This window comes from Puma concolor, chromosome A1, assembly GCF_028749965.1.
Source record: "Puma concolor isolate L17-30 chromosome A1, mPumCon1.1.hap2, whole genome shotgun sequence".
Taxonomy (NCBI): domain Eukaryota; kingdom Metazoa; phylum Chordata; class Mammalia; order Carnivora; family Felidae; genus Puma; species Puma concolor.
The window spans coordinates 199,647,194-199,668,124 of record NC_141667.1 but is presented as its reverse complement, the minus strand read 5'-3'; the positions used below and the strand labels follow the sequence as shown (position 1 = coordinate 199,668,124).

The window sequence follows — 20,931 nt, the reverse complement described above, 5'->3', positions numbered from 1 at the left end:
TACAAGACACCCATTTTAGACCTCTAGACACCATCAGATTGAAAGTGAGGTAATGGAAAACGATTTATCATGATAATGGTCACCAAAAGAAAGCCAGAGTAGCCATACTTATATCAGACAATCTAGACTTTAAAATGAAGACTAACAAGAGATGAAGAAGGGCATTATATCATAATTAAGGGGTCTATCCACCAAGATGAGCTAATCATTGTAAGCAGTTATGCCCCCAATGAGGAGCAAACAATTACATAAATCCATTAATCACAAACATAAAGAAACTCATTCACAATTCCACAATAGTAGGGGACTTCAACATCCCACTTAGAGAAATGCACAGATAATTTAAGCAGAAAATCAACAAGGAAACAATGGCTTTGAATGACACACTGGATCAATGGACTTAACACACGTATTCAGAACATTTCATCCTAAAGCAGTAAAATATACATTCTTCTCAAGTGCACATTAAACATTCTCCAGAACAGATCATTTACTGGGACACAAATCAGCTCTCAACAAGTACTAAAAGATCGAGATCATACCGTGCATATTTTCAGACCACAATGCTATGAAACTTGAAATCAACCACAAGAAAAAAAAATGGAAAGACAACAAATACTTGGAAAGTAAAGAACATCCTAGTAAAGAATGAATGGGCTAACCAAGAATTTAAAGAGGAAATTAAAAAGAACATGGAAGCCAACGAAAATGATAACACAACAGTCCAAAACCTCTGGGATGAAACAAAGGCGGTCACAAAAGGAAAGTATATAGCAATCCAGGCCTTCCTAAAGACGGAAGTAAGGTCTCAGATACACAACCTAACCTTACACTTAAAAAGCTGGAAAAAGAACAGAAAATAAAACCCAAAACCAACAGAAGGTGGGGAATAATAAATATTAGAGTAGAAATCAATGCCATCAAAACGAAAAACAAACAAACAAACAAAAACAAAACAAAACAAAACAGTAGAACAGATCAATGAAAGCAGGAACTGATTCTTTGAAAGAATTAACAAAACCAATAAACCCCTAGCCAGTTTGATCAAAAAGAAAAAGGAAAAGGACCCAAATAAATAAAATCAAGAAAGAAAGAGATCACAACCAACACTGTAGAAATACAAACAATAATAAGAGAATATTATGAGCAATTATATGCCAATAAAATGGGCAATTTGGAAGAAATGGACAAATTCCTAGAAATATATAAACTATCAAAACCAAAACAGGAAGAAATAGAAAATTTGAACAGACCCACAACCAGCAAAGAAATTGAATTAGTAATCAAAAATCTGCCAAAAAACAAGAGTCTAGGGCTGGATGGCTTTCTGGTGGAATTCTACCAAACATTTAAGGAACAGTTAACACCTATTCTCTTGAAGCTTTTCCAAAAAAATAGAAATGGAAGGAAAACTTCCAAACTCTTTCTATAAGGCCAGCATTACCTTGATTCCAAAACAAGACAGAGAAGAGAACTAAAAGAGAACAAAAAGGAGAACTATAGACCAATTTCCCTCATAAACATGGACTCAAAAATCCTCAACAAGAGCCAACCAGATCCAACAAAACATTAAAAAATTATTCACCACGACCAAGTAGGATTTATACCTGGGATGCAGGGCTGGATCAATATCCACAAAGCAATCAATGTGATACATCACATCAATAAAAGAAAGGACAACAACCACGTGATCCTCTCAAAAGATGCAGAGAAAACATTTGACAAAATACAGGATCCTTTCTTGATAAAAACCCTCAAGAAAGTAGGGCTAGAAGGAGCATACCTCAAGATCATAAAAGCCATATCTGAAAGACCCACCATTAATATCAACCCTAATGGGGAAAAACTGAGAGCTTACCCCTAAGGTCAGGAACAAGACAGGGATGTCCACTCTCACCACTGTCATTCAACATAGTATTAGAAGTACTAGCCTCAGCAATCAGACAACACAAAGGAATAAAAGGCATCCAAATCAGCAAGGAGGAAGTCAAACTTTCACTCTTTGCAGACAACATGATACTCTATATGGAAAACCCAAAAGATTCCACCAAAAAACTGTTAGAACTGATCCATGAAATTGCAAGATATAAAATCAATGGGCAGGGGAGGAACCAAGATGGCAGAACAGCATGGAAGTTTTTTGTGTGTCTTGCGTCCATGAAATACAGCCAGACCAACACTAAACCATCCTACACACCTAGAAAACTGACTGGAGGATTAACACAACAATATGCACAACCTGAACCACAGAATTCTGCAGGTATGTGGGGCGGAGAGGTGAACTTGGGGAGAGAGAAGCCAGAGGTAGGCAGGGAGCCGCTTTGCAGGTAGAGAAAGGATGGAGACTGAGGGTGGGGAGAATACGGGAAAAGCACCCCTCCCCAAAAGCAGCTGGAGAGAAAGTGGAAAATTGGAAACAGCCGCAGGGACTAAACTAAAAAGGGAGAAAGGAGAAAGGAGAGGGTTTAAATTCCATTAAGACTGTAAACAAGTGGAGCACAAAGTCTGGAATTCTGCAGCTCGATACCTGGTGGTGCTTTGGTGAGAAGGGCGACTCCCCAGGAATAGAGTGGGGTCCAGGAGGTTTTCGGAGCACATGGGGAAAAGCGGTTCCACTGCTGGAAGGACATTTGGTAGAGGCTGTTGAAGCCACCTGGTCCCAGCAGACCCCAGAAAATGGCTACATTTGTTGGTGTTGGAAGAATGTCGTGTGAAGTCTGGTGCCAGATTTGTGTTGTGATTTTCCATAATCCCTGAAACGCTGCTGCTACACTATCTTGTGAACTTTTTCTGGGACGGGCAGGCACCTGGCTACAGTCTCGGGGCACCGGCAGCAGCAGGGTCCAGCAAGCCTTCCTGGGTGCAGCCGACTTTCGGCCATTGCTCATTCAGCCATTGCTGGGTGAGACCCTCCCACGGAGGAGTAGAAGGAGTCAAAGCCACAATCCTTCAGAAGTAAGGGGTGGGGGAAAATAGCCTCATCTGAGACAGAACTCGGGAGAGAGGTACTGCCTGGGACTTGGTCACAGACAGTGAAGAAGCGGGGAGTGGATGAAAGCTGAAGACAGAGGACAGGTGCGTCAGTAATCAGTGATTACTGATCAGATAGAACAGAGCTCCCATACTAGAGACTGGGGTAGCTGGGTGATGGCATTTTCACCACTCCCGCATAGGCGCATACGCACCTACGAGGGCTGCAACATACCACCCCAGTAAGCTAGCAGCGCCATCTAGTGGAGAATGGAGCCATTACACTAAGCCCCCCCCAACTGGGCCAACCTCGCTCTTCAAGAACACAAGTCTCACCACCTACTTAGTTTATAGACTATAAAGCGCTACATAGTCTGACTTCTAGGGGAAAACGAAATAATTTCAGTCCTATTTCAATCTGTTAGCAGGTCCATCTATTCAACTTTTTTTCTTATTTTTATCTTTTATACTATTCTTTTTCTTGAATATAGAAAGAGAAAAAAATCATTTTTATTTTCAATTTTTATTAAAAATACTTTTAATTTTTTTACTATATTTTTTACTTTTGTGTAATTTTTTTCAAATTCTATCTTACTTCCATCATTCTATTTTAGTCTACTTCAGTATATTCACCTTTTCAAATTTTCAAACAATTTCCTTGTTTTATTTATTTTTCTTCTTTATTTTTTATGTTTCTTTTCTTTTCTTGAATGCAGGAAGTGAAAAACTTCATTTTTACTTTCAATTTCTATTAAAAATATTTTTCTTTAATTTTTTTACAATATTTTTTTGCTTTTATGTAAATTTTTTCAAATTATATTTTACTTCCATCATTTTATTTTAGTCTATTACAGTGTATTCACTTTTCCAAATTTTCAAACGAGTTCTTCTTTTTCTTTTTGTTTCTTTTCTCTTTCTTGAATACAGAAAGAGAAAAAAATCATTATTTTTAATTTTTATTAAAAATATTTTTCTTTAATTTTTTCCTACTATATTCTTTACTTTTGTGTAAGTTTTTTCAAATTCTATTTTACTCCCATCATCTAATTTTAGTCTACTTCAGTGTATTCATTTTTTTCAAATTCTCAAACGATTTCCTTCCCCCCCCCCTTTTTTTCTCTAATATGTTAAACCACTTTCAACACCCAGACCGAAACACACCTAGGATCTAGCATCATTTATTTGATTTTTGTGTCTGTGTTTTTAATTTCTTAACTTAATATTTTTTTTAATTTTAATTTTTTTAATTTTAATTTTTCTATATCATTAATTCCTTTTCTCCCTTCAAAATGTCAAAATGAAGGAATTCACCCTAAAAGAAAGAGCACAAAGAAACGACAGCCAGGAATTTAATCAACACAAATACAATCAAGATGTCTGAACCAGAATTTAGAATCACGATAATAAGAATACTAGCTGGAGTCAAAAATAGATTAGAATCCTTTTCTGCAGAGATAAAAGAAGTAGAACTAGTCAGAATGAAATTAAAAATGCTATAAGTGAGCTGCAATCATGGATGCATGCAGCGGCAGCGAGGATGGATGAGGCAGAACAGAGATTCAGTGCTATAGAGGACAAACATAGAGAATAATGAAGCAGAAAAAAAAACAGGGAGATGAAGGCAAAAGAGCATGATTTAAGAATTAGAGAAATCAGTGACATTAAAAAGGAACATCAGAATCATAGGGGTCCCAGGAAAGGAAGAGAGAGAAATAGGAGTAGAAAGGTTATGTGAGCACATCGTACCGGAAAACTTTCCTAACCGGGGGAAAGTCACAGACATCAAAATCCAGGAAGCACAGAGGACCCCCATTAGATTCAACAAAAACCAACCATCAACAAGGCATATCATACTCAAATTCACAAAATTCTCAGGCAAGGAGAGAATCATGAAAGCAGCAAGGGAAAAAAGTCCCTAACCTACAAGGGAAGACAGATCAGGTCTGCAGCAGAACTATCCATAGAAACTTGGCACACCAGAAAGAGTGGCAAGATAAATTCAATATGCTTAATGAGAAAAATATGCAGCCAAGAATTCTTTATCCAGCAAGGCTGCCATTCAAAATAGAAGGAGAGATAAAAAGTTTTCCAGACAAACAAAAATTAAAGAGTTTGTGACCACTAAACCAGCAATGCAAGAAAGTATAAGGGGGACTCTCTGAGGGGAGAAGAGATATATATATATATATATGAATACCAAAAGCAACAAAATATTAGAAAGGACCAGAGAACGCCAACAGAAATTCTAACTCTACAAGCATCATAATGGCAATAAACTCATATCTTTCAGTACTCACTCTAAACGTCAATGGACTCAATGCTCCAATCAAAAGATACAGGGTAACAGAATGGATAAGAAAACAAGACCCATATATATGCTGTTTACAAGAGACCTATTTTAGACCTAAAGACACCTTCAGATTGAAAATAAGGGGATGGAGAACCATCTATCATGCTAATGGTCGGTCAACAAAAGAAAGCCAGAGTAGCCATACTTATATCAGACAATCTAGACTTTAAAATAAAGACTGTATCAAGAGATGCCGAAGGGCATTATATCATAATCAAGGGGTCTATCCACCAAGAAGACCTAACAATTGTAAACATTTATGTGCCAAATGTGAGAGCACCCAAATATATAAATCAATTAATCACAAACATAAAGAAACTCATCGATAGTAATACCATAATAGTAGGAGACTTCAACATCCCACTCACAGCAATGGACAGATCACCTAATCAAAAAATCAACAAGGAAACAATGGCTTTGAATGACACATTGGACCAGATGGACTTAACAGATATATTCAGAACAATTCATCCTAAAGCAGCAGAATATACGTTCTTCTCCAGTGCACATGGAACGTTCTCCAGAATAGACCACATACTGGGACACAAATCAGCCCTAAGTAAGTACAAAAATATCAAAATCTTACCATGCATATTTTCAGACCACAATGCTATGAAATTCGAAATCAACCACAAGAAAAAGTTTGGAAAGGTAATAAATACTTGAAGACTAAAGAACATGCTATTTAAGAATAAATGGGCTAACCAAGAAGTTGAAGGAGAAATTAAAAAGTATACGGAAGTCAATGAAAATGATAACACCACAACCCAAAACCTCTGGAACGCAGCAAAGGCGGTCATAAGAGGGAAGTATATAGCAATCCAGGCCTTCCTAAAGAAGGAAGAAAGATCTCAGTTACACAACCTAACCTTACGCCTTAAGGAGAACGGAAAAGAACAGCAAATAAAACCCAAAACCAGCAGAAGACAGGAAATAATAAAGATTAGAGCAGAAATTAATGTTATCGAAACCAAGAAAACAGTAGAACAGATCAATGAAACCAGAAGCTGGTTCTTTGAAAGAATTAACAAAATTGATAAACCACTAGCCAGTTTGATCAGGAAGAAAAAGGAAAGGACCCAAATACATAAAATCAAGAATGAAAGAGGAGAGATCACAACCAACACTGCAAACATACAAACAATAATAAGAGAATATTATGAGCAATTATATGCCAATAAAATGGGTAATCTGGAAGAAATGGAAAAATTCCTAGAAACATATACACTATGAAAACTGAAACAGGAAGAAATAGAAAATTTGAACAGACCCATAACCAGTAAGGAAATCGAATTAGTAATCAAAAATCTGCCAAAAACCAAGAGTCCAGGGCCTGATGGCTTTCCTGGGTAATTCTACCAAATATTTAAGGAAGAGTTAACACCTATTGTCTTGAAGCTGTTCCAAAAAATAGAAATGGAAGGAAAACTTCCAAACTCTTTCTATGAAACCAGCATTACCTTGATTCCAAAAACAGAGACCCCACTAAAAAGGAGAACTATAGACCAATTTCCCTGATGAACATGGATGCAAAAATCCTCAACAAGATATTAGCCAACCGGATCCAACAATACATTAAAAAAAATTTATTCACCATGACCAAGTGAGATTTATACCTGGGATGCAGGGCTGGTTCAATATCCGCAAAACAATTAACGTGATTCATCACATCAATAAAAGAAAGGACAAGAACCATATGATTCTCTCAGATGCAGAGAAAGCATCTAACAAAATACAGCAATGTTTCTTGATAAAAACTCTCAAGAAAGTAGAGACAGAAGGAGCATACCTCGAGATCATAAAAGCCATATATGAACGACCCAACACTAATATCATCCTCAGTGGGAAAAAACTGAGAGCTTTCCCCCTAAGATCAGGAACAAGACAGGGATGTCCACTCTCACCACTGTTTTTCAACATAGTATTGGAAGTCTTAGCCTCAGCAATCAGACAACACAAAGAAATAAAAGTCATCCAAATCGGCCAGGAGGAGGTCAAACTTTCACTCTTCACAGATGACATGATACTCTATATGGAAAACCCAAAAGATTCCACCAAAAACTGCTAGAACTGATTCATGAATTCAGCAAAGTTGCAGTATATGAAATCAATGCACAGAAATTGGTTGCATTCCTATACACCAACAATGAAGCGACAGAAAGAGAAATCAAGGAATCAATCCCATTTACAGTTGCACAAAAAAACATAAAATATCTAGGAATAAATCTAACCAAAGAGGTGAAAAACCTATATACGCTGAAAACTATAGAAAGCTCATGAAAGATATTGAAGACACCAAAAAAGTGGAAAAAGCTTCCATGCTCTTGCATAGGAAGAACAAATGTTGTTAAAATGTCAATACCACCCAAAGCAATCTACATATTCAATGTAATCCCGATCAAAGTAATGCCAGCATTCTTCACAGAGCTAGAACACATAATCCTAAAATTTGTATGGAACCAGAAAAGGCCACGAAGAGCCAAAGCAATCTTGAAAAAGAAAACCAAAGCAGGAGGCATCACAATTCCAGACTTCAAGCTATACTACAAAGCTGTAACCATCAAGGCAGTATGGTACTGGCACAAAAGCAGACACTCTGATCAATGGAACAGAATAGAGACCCCAGAAATGGACCCACAAAAGTATGGCCATTTAATCTTTCACAAACAGGAAAGAATATCCAATGGAATAAAGACAGTCTCTTCAGCAAGTGGTGCTGGGAAAACTGGACAGCGACATGCAGAAGAATGAACCTAGACCACTTTCTTACACCATACACAAAAATAAACTCAAAATGGATGAAAGACCTCAATGTAAGACAGGAAGCCATCAAAATCCTCAAGGAGAAAGCAGGCAAAAACCTCTTTGATCTTGCCCGCAGCAACTTCTTACTCAACATGTCTCTGGAGGCAAGGGAAACAAAAGCAAAAACAAACTACTGAGACCTCATCAAAATAAAAAGCTCTGCACAGCGAAGGAAACAATCAGCAAAACTAAAAGGCTACCTAGAGAATGGGAGAAGATATTTGCAAATGATATATCAGATAAAGGGCTAGTATCCAAAATCCATAAAGAACTTATCAAACTCAACACCCAAAAAACAAATAATCCAGTGAAGAAATGGGCAAAAGACATGAATAGAAACTTCTTCAAAGAAGACATCCAGATGGCCAATTGACACATGAAAAAATGCTCCACATTACTCATCATCAGAGAAATACAAATCAAAACCACAATGAGATACCACCTTACACTTGTCAGAATGGCTAACATCAACAACTCAGGCAACAAGAGATGTTGGCAAGGATGCAGAGCAAGAGGATCTCTTTTGCATTGTTGGTGGGAATGCAAACTGGTGCACCCACTCTGGAAAACAGTATGGAGGTTCCTCAAAAAACTAAAAATAGAACTACCCTACAACCCAGCAATTGCACTACTAGGCATTTATCCACGGGATACAGGTGTGCTGTTTCGAAGGGACACATGCACCCCCATGTTTATAGCAGCACTATCAACAATAGCCAAAGTATGGAAAGAGCCCAAATGTCCCTCGATAGATGAATGGATAAAGATGTGGTGTGTGTATATAAATATATTTATACACACACACACACACACACACACACACACACACACACACATACACAATGGAGTATTACTCAGCAATCAAAAAGAATGAAATCTTGTCATTTGCAACTATGTGGATGGAACTGGAGGGTATTATGCTAAGTGAAATTAGTCAGAGAAAGACAAAAATCATATGACTTCACTCATATGAGGACTTTAAGAGACAAAACAGATGAACATAAGGGAAAGGAAACAAAAATAATATAAAAACAGGGAGGGGGACAAAACAGAAGAGACTCATAAATATGGAGAACAAACTGAGGGGGTTATGGGAGGGGTTATGGTAGGGGGGGATGGGCTAAATGGGTAAGGGGCACCAGGGTATCTCCTCCTGAAATCATTGTTGCACTATATGCTAACTAATTTGGATGTAAATTTAAAAAAAAAAAAATAAAACAAGTTAATAAAAAAAATCAATGCACAGAAATCGGTTGCATTTCTATACACTTTCTGAAGCAACAGAAAGAGAAATGAAGAAATAAATCCCATTACAATTGCATCAAAAACCATAAAATCCCTAGAAATAAACCTAACCAAAGAAGTGAAAAATTGATACACTGAGAACTATAGAAAGCTTATGAAATAAATTGAAGAAGACACAAAAAAAATGGAAAAATATTCCATGATCATGGATTGGAAGAACAAAAATGTCAATACTATCCAAAGCAATCTACATATTTAATGCAATCCCTATCAAAATAACACCAATATTCTCCACAGAGCCAAAACAATCTTAAAATGTATGGAACAAGAAAAGACCCCAAATAAGCAAAGCCATCCTGAAAAAGAAAACCAAAGCAGGAGACATCACAATCCTGGGCTTCAAGATGTATTACCAAGTTGTAATCATCAAGACAGTATGGTACTAGCACAAAAACAGACACTTAGATCGATGGAACAGAATAGAGAACCCAGAAATGGACCGACCCACAAACATATGGCCAATAATCTTTGACAAAACAAGAAAGAATATCAAATGGAATAAAGACAGTCTCTTCAACAAATGATGTTGGGAAAACTGGACAGCAACATGCATAAAAATGAACGTGGACCACTTTCTTACACAAAAATAAACTCAAAATGTATGAAAGACCTAAATGTAAGATGAAGCCATCAAAATCTTAGAGGAGAAAGCAGACAAAAACCCCTTTGACCTCAGTTGCAGAAACTTCTTACTCAACATGTCTCTGGAGGCAAGGGAAATAAAAGCAAAAATGAACTATTGGGACCTGATCAAAATTAAAAGCTTCTGCACAGCGAAAGAAACATTCAGCAAAACTAAAAGGCAACCAACAGATTGGGAGAAGATATTTGCAAATGACATATCAGATAAAGGGCTAGTATCCAAAAATCTATGAAGAAATTATTAAACTCAACACCCAAAAAACAAATAATCCAGTGAAGAAATGGGCAAAAGACATGAATAGACACTTCTCCAAAGAAGACATCCAGATGGCAAATAGACACATGAAAAGATGCTCAACATCACTCTTCATTAGGGACATACAAATCAAAACCACAATGAGATACCACCTTACACCAGTCAGAATGATTAAAATTAACAACTCAGGCAACAACAGGCTTTAGTGAGGATTACAGAGAAAAAGGATCTCTTTTGCATTGCTGTTGGGAATGCAAACTGGAGCAGCCACTCTGGAAAATAGTATAGAGGTTCCTCAAAAAGTTAAAAATAGAACTACTCTACAACCCTGCAATTGCACTACTAGGTATTTATCCAAAGGATACAGATGTTCTGTTTCAAAGCGGCACAGGCATCACAATGCACCCCATGAACCCCAAAGTGTTTATAGCAGCACTTTCAACAATAGCCAAAGTATAGAAAGAACCCAAAGGTCCATCGACAGATGAGTGGATAAAGACAATGTGGTATATATATATATGTATATATATATATATATATATATATATGTATATATATATATATATGTATATATATATATATATATACACACACACATATATGGTGTGTGTGTGTATATATATATATGCAATGGAGTTATTGCTTGGCAATCAAAAAGAATGAAATCTTGTCATTTGCAGCAATGTGGATGGAACTAGAGGGTATTATGCTAAGTGAAATTAGTAAGAAAAAGACACATATCATATGACCTCACTCATATGTGGAATTTGAGATACAAAACAGATGAACAAAAGGGAAGGAAACAAATATAAAAACAGGGAGGGGGACAAAACATAAGAGACTCTTACATATAGAGAAAAACTGAGGTTTGCTGTAGGAGTTGTGGGTGGGGGATGGGCTAAATGGATAAGGGCATTAAGGAAGATACTTGTTGGGAGGAGCACTGGGTGTTATACATAGGGAATAAATCACTGGAATCTGTTGCTGAAATCATTATTGCACTATATGCTAACTAGGATGTAAATTAAATAATTAAATAATTAAATAAAAAGTAAAAAGTAAATATCTTACACAATGCACTACAAGACTGTAATTCAAAATCACCAGAATTTGAAGTCAGGTATATTTGACTCAAGATTCCAATCATTTTAAACATACATTTTTGCAGGATGAAACCCCATTCACCTTATTTAATTATGTTATCTTCTTCATTTATAAAATAGATAATTCTAACAACATTGATTTGGATCACTAGATGGCATTACCAACTCAAGATACCTATAATAATAGGTACTCAAACATATTTTCTTTCCATCTTGGTCACAGGCTTAATTCCCACTTACTAGGTATCACCAAATGCTTCCTAAATTAATATTTCTCTTCTTATAAAGCAACTATTAATTTATATTGTCTCCTAAACTCTACAAATGCAAAGATAACCTCAGTCCTCTAGGAACTCACTATCTATTGGTAAAAAATCTTTCATAGAGATTTATAATCTCTATAAATAATACATTTCAAAGTGCTGGCTATAGGCTGAATGTACTTGTTCTGAACATAATTATACAACACCAAAAACAACAAAAACCATCAATATTTAAAAATGAATGGTTTCATACAAAAATCTGGGAATTTGTTGTTCTCCTAAAAAAAAATTACACTATAGGCAATGCCGATCTATGTCATTACATGGCAACAACTGGCAAGGGTTGAGTAGCATCTATATACTCTTTAACATGGGGCAAGTGTCTTTTGGGTTATTACAGGTGGACCCCATACACCTACTTCTCTTCTTTACATTATCTGTCAGATTTTTGTGTTCTCAACTCTTATAGAAGCCCTTAGGCTCTATAAAGATCAGGACAAGTTCTGGCACAGTATCTACACAGGTAACTATCCATCACGTATCTGTTGAATAAATAAATGACAGAAATCCAAAGTAAGCACAGTAGTTTTTTAATTAACCATTCCTTCTAAGACTCAAACCAATTTTTTATCCATTGACAACTGATCTAGGGAAATAACTGAGAGGATATGAAATTCTCCGCATGAGAATGCTTGGAAATAATCAAGTGTGCATCTTACAATAAGGTAATAGATCATCAGCACAATAGTTGGCCATCAAAAGTAGAAATGTATTTAATCCAGACCTTTTAACCATGTATTTGCTGTGCTTGAGAGATTTTCATGTATTCCCAGAATTGAATTAGGCTTTTTCTATAATGCCTTTTCCTAAATTACATGTTAAGAAAAACAGACAATAAAAAACAAAACCCATTAACAATATTTTTGTGGAAAGAGGGGAAAAAATTGGATAAGCCCAGCAATAATAAAGATATACTTTGAAGTCAGAAAAATCTGTTATGGCTCTACCAATGACTACCAATTTAATAATAGCCACATTATTGAATGTCTTACATTTGTGTCCTTTCCTCTAAAAATAGAGATGACACTTAGCTTTTATATTAGCTCTGAGCTTAAACAGTATTGCCATCAAAAAAAGAAACAAATGGCCAAACAATACACATGGCACATAATAAGTCCATGAATAAAATGCAGTGTTCTTTTTTGTTTTTCTTTCTTACTTTGAAATAGTAACATGCCTTAACAATCGCTTTTAAAATCATAAGGAATCATTATTTCTAAATCCTTACATTTTACATTATCTGATATTTTCTTTTTTAATCAAACATTGTCAAAAATAATGTTATTGGAAAATGAATAATGCCAATTATACAAATAAAGCTTATATATTCAAAATACACATATATCTATGTGTTTGTGTGTCAAAGTATATATATGTGTGTGTGTGTGTATATATATAGATATAGATATAGATATAGATATAGATATAGATATAGATATATGTATGTATATCCACATATCCAAGAGAAAGTTTTAGGCATTTAAACAACAACCATAAAACCAGTATCTTAGCTTCCCTGAAGGCTATGATTGAATGCATCTTATCTTACAATAGTGACCCCATGTTCTTCTGTGCCAAGTGTGCAAGTCCCAGCAGTGAATTTAAACCCAATCTCATTTTAAGTTTCCATTGTACTCAGCATGATCCTCATTTTTCACTGCATTGCCCTCGTCAGGGCCATGGTCCTGTCTAGGACACTGCTACCGATACACCAGGAGCTGTAACTGAACTTATAACTATACATACTTTTCCTCCTACCACAGAAGTATTACTATAAATGAAAGCAAACAGACTTTTATACTTTGAAGCGCGTGGGGAATCCTAAATAGCAATAACAGCATGCCTATGATCAATGTTAAATAGCAACACTAAGTGGCTCACCTCTGACCCTCAAAGAATAACAAATAATTGTATTAATAGTTTTCTATACATTAACACACATTTAGAAAGGCTTTTATCTAGAGATGAAGACATCATCTGGTACAGGGAAGCCCACATCCTGAAACTAACTGGATACAGATAACCTGCAAATATATGACAGCTTTCTAATAATTGTAAACACATGTATACTACTTGTTTTTAGGTGTAATTTTTTAAAGGGGTCTTTCAACATGTATTGAGTAAAAGGTGTGTAAAGGAAATGTTAGTAGATTAGCACAACATAAGTGAGGATATTCCAAGTGCACCCAACAGCACGCTGTTATCTTCTTCCTCTCCTTATACAGCTATTCCCCGGGTGAGTCTGAGCTCTCACAGGGTCACTCAAGTACCCTGAACCAAAAGTTCCAGAACAACTCTGTCCTCTCCTTCCTATTCTGTCCTCCTCTATTATTTGCAAACAGCAAGCACAATTTTACTGTTGTTCACCTGTAACTGTCTACTACCTAGAAACTCCTCCATTCACGTACACAGTAGACATTTATTACCTATTTGCCACCATTGTCCTAGGTGCTGAAGACAAGGAGTGAGCAAAACAAAGTCTGAGACCTCACGAATCTTATATTCCAGTGGGAAGATGGGAAAAAAATTTTAAATAAAACTGGAGTATACTGTCAAGTAATTTCAAATGTTATAAAGAAAAAAAAGGCAAAAAGTGTGGGGTGACAGTAGATAATCCAGTTGGTCAAAGAGGGCCTCTGACAGTTGAGCGGAGGCCTGAATGAGAGGAATGAGTGTAGTCTTCGAAAAAGAATCCAGGTACTTGTGGGTCTAACTGTCTGTCCTTTAAAGACAATACCAAAGCTACTCAACATTTGCCTAATCAAACAGAGGCTTAACAGAAGAAACCGTTTGGAAGGAGGAAGTGTATTTCTAGCGTTGCTCCTCTTTTCTAACTAACACACTTTTCAATTTTATAAAAATTAACTTCGAAACTATCAGCTTCTCAGAGGTTTCTAGTGCTTTAAGAGCATCCATAACACCAACATTTCCTGCTTATGTACGTTCATTTTTCCTGCTAGGGTGAAGGCCCACTGCTTTTATTGTACGTTCAAAAAGTATAACAAACGATGGGCGCCTGGGTGGCTCAGTCGGTTAAGTGTCCTACATGGGCTCAAGTCATGATTTCATGGTTTGTGGGTCTGAGCCCCCCACCCCCACCCCCCGGGTCAGGCTCTGTACTGACAGCTCAGAGCCTGGAGCCTGCTTCAGATTCTGTGTCTTCTTCTCTTCCTTCCCCTCCCCCACTTGTGCTCTGTCTCTCTTTCTCAAAAACAAATACACCTCTTTAAAACTTTTTTTAAAAAAGTATAACAAACACTTTGCAAAGAGGACAAATCCCATTACTGAGTGCCTGCTGTGTAACAGGAATATGGCGCTGAATTCAGAGAGACCTACATAGAAATTCTAATGGTGCTACTCTTTATCCATGGGATGCTACAGCCTGAATGTTCCTATCCCTCCCCAAATGTTATCTGTTGAAATCCTAATCTCTAAAGACAATGGCATTAGGTGACCTTTGGGAGGAGATCAGGACAGGACAGAGTCCTCATGAAAGGGATTAGTGCTCTGACAGATGACACCCAAAAGAACCCCCTAGCCTCCTTTATCCAATGTGAGGATACAAGGAAAACTATGATCAGAAGAGGGCACTCACCCAACCATGCTGCCACCCCGATCTTGGACTTCCAGCCTCCAGAACTGTGAGCAGTAAATTTCTTCTGTGTGTAAACCACCCAATCTGTGGTATTTTATCATAGCAGCCTGAATAAACTAAGATAGAGCAGGCTGTTCACATCATTTGACCCTCACGCTTAATAAGTCATAATGAAAGGCAAACTTCCTCAGCATTTTTTCTGGAAGGATTTCAAGAGGTCATGTGCACAAAATGCCTGAGCACTGCTTGGCACTCCAGAGGAACAAAGGAGACCACAGGTAGTGGATTTTTCCCACGCTTTATTCCGTGTGATTTTTACAACAGCCCAGTTTCCCCAAGAGGAAATCAAAGTCCTGAAAAGTTAGGTAATTTCTCCAAGCTCTCACAGAAGTGGAAAGCTAAACTTCAAACCTAGGATCTTTACAACCACAAATACCTGTTTTGTTTTTTGGTTTTCAATTGTTTTTTGTCTGCTATGTCACTTCACAAATAATAAATGCTTTAGATTCTTTTTGCTCACCTATCATATCTAATCACTCTCTAAGGCCTGGATATTACTTGTGTTTTGTTTTGAAATGGCTCTTTCATACATCTCTTCATCTCCATTCTTACCACCAGCACCACAATCCTGACAATTATCACCATATAATGGGAATATGATGATATTCAAATCAGCCTTTTTGTTTCCCATTTCCTCCTCTATCCCCAAATTGCTTTCTCTAAATCACTCTGAGAGCAACATTCATGGACTCAAATCCAAGTAGAACATCAAAAATAATTTAAGCCGGGGCGGCTGGGTGGCGCAGTCGGTTAAGCGTCCGACTTCAGCCAGGTCACGATCTCACGTGAGTTCAAGCCCCGCGTCAGGCTCTGGGCTGATGGCTCGGAGCCTGGAGCCTGTTTCCGATTCTGTGTCTCCCTCTCTCTCTGCCCCTCCCCCGTTCATGCTCTGTCTCTGTCTGTCCCATAAATAAATAAAAACGTTGAAAAAAAAATTAAAAAAAAATAATAATAATTTAAGCCAATTCTGTCCATTCTTGAATCATTTCCCGGATGATGTGGATTGGATTTTCCTTCCACGATTCCTCATGGATTAGAGTATATGAACCTTCTCTAGTGTCTATTCTATAAAGGCTTCCTTTAAGATCATTTACACTATGGGGTGCCTGGGTGGCCTAGTTGGTTAAGCATCTGACTTTGGCTCAGGTCATGATCTCATGGTTCATGAGTTGGAGCCCCAAGTTGGGCTCTGTGCTTCCAGCTCAGAGCCTGGATAGAGCCTGCTTCAGATTCTGTGTCTCCCTCTCTCTCTCTGCCCCTCCCCGCTTATGTTCTCTCTCTCGCTCAAAAATAAATAAACATTAAAAAAAAATTTATGATCATTTATACTCGAATGCTCCTGTATGAAATCTTTGGGGAGGAAGGAAGAGCAACCCATTTGGCAAATAAGATCTGGCTTATACTATTATTTTATTATTATTACTATCATCATCATCATTATCATCATTATAGAACCAAATAAAGCTACATCTTGCATAGCTGAGAAGTCAAATGATTTTTTTTTAATTTAATTAGTTTTTGTACTCATGTGAAGTTGGATTATGTCAGGTGAAATACGAAAAAAATATTGCCTAGTATTGTCTAGTAGCAGTAAAAACAGAAACTAAAGGTAAAAGCTTCCCCTTCAAACAGTGACTTTGTCCCCCTAGTATCTACATTGTTTCCATTCTCCTAGGTTAAGCAGCCCAGAGGTACAACAGTTAGCGACAGATACTAGTTTTTCTGCTACTTCCACAAAGACCTTTGCAGATCAGTTACGGGGTAGTCAAATGAGCAGGAAAACTAATACCCATTGAACTGCAAGGTCATTGAGATCAGGAACAATGCATTAATGATAATTTTTATCTATACTTAGCATGGGTATAAAATAATTGCTATATTCGTATGCAAAGGGGATATGGTTTGAAAACTGGCAGGAAATGTATTTGAAATGACATGATGACTGATGAAGAAAAGATTGGTTTAAAAACACATGCTATATTTCTTTCAATTTACTTTTTATTGTTATTTCAGAACCTTTGATCTTTTAGAAACTTTCTAATGAAATAGTTTGAAAGGCAAATCAATTAACTTTTTCATTTCCCTTCCTACCTCTTGCCTCTCAACAAACTCCCAAGAAGAAAAGTGCATTATACACACGTTCTTAGTGGGTTTACAGATAAAGAAAAACAACCTCCCTACTGGCTTACATTTTCTAACATTTTCAGGTAATTATCTGAAACAGACCTTGTAAAGGTAGAATCCACTTCCTTGAATCTGTCTTTTGAGCAGAATCCAAAAGCAAAGGGACCAAAATAAGGAAATCAATTCCTGCCAACGAGTGTCTGAAAAGCTCCAGCTAAATGAACTGATGTAATCTCAGTGCAGGACTTGCAGGGAGGAACGCAGGAATTCTCATCACTCCTGAATCTCCAGGAGGGAGGAGGAGGCTGAGTGAGGCACTCCAGCAGTTCCAGCTGGTGGAAGTCAAAGATTACTGATAAGACAGACCGAAGGCATGCTCCCCTGCTTCAGCGTGGATGATGTGTCTTGCGCTATTTCAGCAGGCCACAAGTGACAGGAATCCAAGGTACCACTATCAATCTTATTTGCCCCAAACAGATAGTGAAACATAGACAAGAAATTGGAGAGATTAGATAGATAGAATAAAACACAAAAACAAAAAAACAGAAAAACACAACACACATTCAAGCTTATGACCTGTGCCCCAATTCCTCAACATATTGCAGGAAAAATTCCAGTGTTTATCAGAATTGGTGCAAACATGCTACAGCCATCTGACAAAAGAAAAGCCTTCTTTGCAGTTCCCAAGACTGGTGAGGGAGAAATTTGCAGAGGATGCGAGATTTTTTTCACAATGTTAACCATCTTAGATAATATAAAAGGCAAGCACATCTCCTGCCATTTTGCTGTATGACTGCATATTGCACATTGTATACTGTTAGCTCACATTTGCAGAGGCAGATATATGTTGAAAAGGAAGAAAAAGATCATCATCAGGAACTATGAACAATTGTGTGTTCCTTACAACATCTGGAGTACTGGCCTTAAACTATTCCATTTTTTTAAAACTGTCAAAACTGTATACAGATATATTTCATTCAGCAATCTAGTGAATTGCAAAATTATTGTGAAATCAGAAGTATTGGGAGTGAATTGGTGTCCTAAAACAATTTTGGAGAAATTACTTAAACATGTGTCAGCTTAATTAAACTGATGTAAATTCGGTCTTTTCTAATGTGTTTGAGAACAACAGCATATATTCATCACTTTTCTTTTAAAAAAGAAGAGAAGCCATCTAAAGCACATGCATTAAAGTTTCCTAATCCAGAATGTGCTTAATGGTAAATAGCTTCAAAGAACTAGAATAATGTTGGTATTTTACTCTATATCTATCTAAAGGTTATGTAAATCAAAATGGGGTAGGTATGCTGCAGTAAATAACCCACAAAGGTTAGTAGTTTAAAGCAAATAAAAAAGGTTTATTCCTCACACATATTACATGATCATCACAGATCAGCTAGAGGCTCTGCTTTGTGTCCTACTCACTTTCGGATCTTAGTTGATGGAACAACTACTACCTGTAACATTGCTGGTTGCCATGGTAGAGAGAAATAGAGTCTGGACAATCTTACATGAGCAATTACACGCTCCAGCCCAGCAGGAATAAACCTCACTTCTGCCCACAATTCACTGTGTACTATTCACAAGAGACCATCTAACCACAAGGGAATCAGGAGGCATAAATATCAGAAGAAGCAGCCACCATTTATTAAGGGCCAAGCGCTCAGTTTGGGGAGGTGCTTTAACTACTTTGCATAATTTTAACACATACAGTAATCTTGTAGGTAGGTATTATTAAGGTTCCATTTGGCTTACTAAATGAAACTGAGGCTTATAGAACTTAAGCTTTCCAAAGCAAAAAAGCTATTACTATCTGACAATGGTCACCCTCCTTTCTCCATACCACACTGCTGTTTCTCCCATTAGGTCTCAGCTATCATTTAACTCTTCACCTTAAAAGCAACAATAAAATGCATGCTGCATGCATATGGCCATTTTGATGTGACTGTGTGATTTAATATAACAAAATGTTTGTAAAGGATGTTCATGATATAGAGCTAAAAGATGATTTTAATCATTTTTTTACAAAAAAAGGAAAACACAACTTTAAAAATGTGAATACTGAATACTCTTTGTATTCATTGCAACTCAAAAATATATAGCAGTCTCTGGATATGTTCCAAGACCCTCAGTGGATGCCTCAAACTGTGGATACTACTAAACCCTATATATTCTATGTTTTGTTCCTATACATACTTACCTATGGTAAAGTTCAATTTATAAATTATGCACAGCAAGATATTAATGACAATAACTAATAATATAATAGAACAATTGTAACAATATACTATAATAAAAGTTATATGAATGTGGTATCTCTCTTTCAAAATATCTTACTGTACTGCATTCACCCTTCTTGTGGTGATGTGAGATCATAAAATATCCAACTGATGAGATGAAGTGAGGTGACTGACATAGGCATTGTGATGTAGCATTAGGCTACTACTGACCTTCTGACATGAAGTCAGAAAGAGGATCGTCTACTTCCAGGCTGCGGTTGACCACAGAAAGTGAAACCATGGATAAAGGGGGACTATGGTACTACAAATAAGTTGCAGAGCTACAGGTAATGTGATGAATCGACATGATTTTTATATGCATCAAGACCTATAGGAGAATGAAGAGAGCGCAAGAACATTTTGGCACAAATTATTCAATTAAAAAAAAATATGATATTCCACTCCCTAAATTTCTCCTTTTGTCTCTTTCCTTTGCTTGGATAGTTCTCTTGGCCTTGGTTTTAACTTCAGAAAATAGTCCCATCTGGTCCCAACTGTTAAAGTGCTAGAGACCTCTGTTGAGCAGCAACTTCAAAATTGCCAAGTGTTCTAACTCCTTGATATTGGAAAACAGTAGACTGGAAAATTACAGGAGATTGGTTTCCATAGAGTCTTGTTTACAACTGTAGCTGGTAAGTAGACAGCTCCAACTCATTCTATGGCAAGTGGTTTCTCTGAAAATCTCCAGATCAAACAAAACAAAACAAAACAAAACAAACCGTGCAGCAAATTTAAAATCCTATTTATTCCTTCCTAAAGTGCTGCATTTTATAGAGGCAATCAGCCTGAGTACCAGCACAAGAGCCTAAAATATTTTCTACATTTAATATAAATATTATAAGCACAAAAATTTACGTGAATGGTAATAAAATAATAAGGACTAAGTATTTTTAAAAACCTAATAATCAGCGCTTTTATTGCATCAAATGCATTAAACTTCTTTGAATTGAAGCCTTTTCATCATAACGTACTAAATTAAATATCTGTTCCTTGTAGAATATGATTCTGTGAAACTAGATTAAAATCAAATCATGGACAAAATCAATTTTACTTACAATAATCTTAGCCTACTGAGATTCCAGTCTAGTAATCATAATAAACGTCTCTCCCCCCTCATGT

At 36.7% G+C, this 20,931-nt stretch overlaps 1 protein-coding gene and 1 long non-coding RNA gene across 12 annotated transcripts in view; one reads left to right on the top strand and one right to left on the bottom strand.

Annotated features, from left to right (window-relative positions):
* PCDH9 (protocadherin 9) overlaps positions 1 to 20,931 on the bottom strand; it is a 929,525-nt gene that overhangs the window by 739,565 nt on the left and 169,029 nt on the right. The window lies entirely within an intron of this gene.
* Positions 19,984 to 20,931, top strand: part of LOC147584712 (uncharacterized) — a 128,657-nt gene continuing 127,709 nt past the window's right edge. The window contains exon 1 of the long non-coding RNA XR_015252665.1: positions 19,984 to 20,099. This is a non-coding gene — a long non-coding RNA (uncharacterized LOC147584712). The remainder of the gene's footprint in view (positions 20,100 to 20,931) is intronic.